Here is a 2,201-nt window from a genome sequence, read left to right on the forward strand (position 1 = left end):
TAAAAAAAAAAAAAAAAAAAAAAAAAAAAAAAGATGCAAACAACCCAAGGGTTCATCTACTAATGGATAACTAAAATGTGGTAAATACACATAAATGGAAAATTATTCAACCATAAAGGTGTACGAAACAGCAACACATACTGAATGCCACTGAAGTATACACTTTAAAATGGTTAAAATGGTAAATTTTATGTTATATGTATCTTACCACAACAAGAGTAAGATATGCCCTATAAAGACTTAGAACACATAGATAAGCTTCAGGTAAAGTAGAAATTGATCATCTCTGTCTGTCTATTCATCCTATCTCTTTCTGACTCCATAAAGACAGAATTTGTTCTACATACAATTTGTAAGCTAGCTTAAGGTGTCATAAATTTATGTTTATATCAAATATGCTTTATAGCACTTTAATGGCTATGCTATTCTGATGAGTTGAGGAAAGATATTTTCTTTGGTCAGATTCTTATTACTCAACAGTTAGGTTAAATCTATTGTAAATAATACTGAAATTCTCTATAGATAAATGTTTGCCACTTTTGGGATTATTTTCTCAGGACAAATTCTTCGATGTGAACTTATTTAGCTAAGTAATGTAATTTGTTTTAGAAGAGTTGTAGATTTAAAAACAAAATGAGCACAGAATGCCTGTATACCTTTCTCTCCCACAATGTTTCCCTTATCATTAACATCTTACATTAGTATGGTACTTTTGTTATAATTCTGGTTTGTTTTGTGGGCTTGGGGATTGAAACCAGGACCTTCCTACTGGGCTACATCTCCAGGTCTTTTTATTTTCTACTCTGAGAAAGAGACTCACTAAGTCTATAAATTGCTCGGGCTGGGCTCAAGCTGGGGATCTGCTAGCCCCAGCCTCCCAGAGTGCTGGGATCACAGCCATGCGCCACTACACCTCACTCTTGTGTTAAAATTAATGAGTCAGTATTGACACATAATGATTCACTAAAGCCCACACTTTGGTCAGACTTCCTTAGTGTTTATCTGTGTCCCCTTTTATTCCAGGATCCTACCCAGCACATCACATGACTTTTACTGTCCAGGTCTCCTAGTGATGACAGCTTCTCAGACTTTGCTTTATTTTGATGATCCGGAATTCTGAGGTGCATCAGTCAAGTTATTGTGGGCTATCCCTCAACTGAGATTTGACGGGTGTTTTCCTCATGACTAAATTGGGGTAATGGATTTGGGGGAGGAAGGGCACAGAGGTTGGGTGCCATTTTCATCCCATCATCTCCCGTGCACGCACTACCAGCCTGATTTACGACTATCGATGACGACCTTGACACATCACTGTGGCAGTGTTGGTCAAGCTTGACCACTTACGGTTACTCCACCCTCCTTCCCTAGCCTGTACTCTGAAAGTACGTCACTTTGCGCACCTACATTGAAAACATTTGCTACAAATAGTGACATTACTTTTCAGAAAGATTATGTTAGTTTTTATTCCCAGCAGTGGTATAAGAACACTCACTTTATTCCGAGCTTGTCAGTGTTAGCTATTAGCCTTTAGAAGTCTTTCCTGAGCCTGGTGTGGTAGTGCACACCTGTAATCCCAGCATTTGGGAGGCTAAGGCAGAAGGGTCATGAGTTCAAGGCCAGCCTGGGATACATAGGAAAACCTGTTCTCAAAAATAATAAATAGTCTTCTGATCTGAAAGAGGAAAAATGGCATTGCTTATTAATTTGCATTTACTGGTTTATTAGAGAGTATATATACTTAAAAATATGTGATGGTCGTTTGTATATTTTCCTTCAGAGATTCCTTGCACATATCCTTTGTTCATTTTTATATGTTTTTTGTTTTTGTTTTTGGTACCGGGGATTGAACTCGGGTCCTTGCGCTTGCAAGGCAGGCCACCGAACCGCTGAGCTAAATCCCCGGCCCCCTTTGTTCATTTTTAGAAATTAGGATACTTATCTTTATTTTACTACTTTTCAGAATAATAACATTTTGTCTGGTCACTTGTGTTACTAGCCTTTTTAAAAAGTTTTACTTTTGCCTTTAAACTATAGGGTGGTACAGAATTTTCATTTTATATAATTGGCTCTATTGGTTCTTTTTCTTTGTACTTTCTATCTTTGTTGTCATGATTAGCAAGTCTAAATTTATATTTTGTAAAATATTCAGGTCATCTTATATTGTGAAAATTATTGTCTTTTTTTTTTTTTTTTTTTTTTTT

The sequence above is a fragment of the Fukomys damarensis genome, unplaced genomic scaffold (assembly GCF_012274545.1).
Source record: "Fukomys damarensis isolate Sample0158 unplaced genomic scaffold, DMR_v1.0_HiC HiC_scaffold_2, whole genome shotgun sequence".
In the NCBI taxonomy this organism is placed as follows: Eukaryota; Metazoa; Chordata; class Mammalia; order Rodentia; family Bathyergidae; genus Fukomys; species Fukomys damarensis.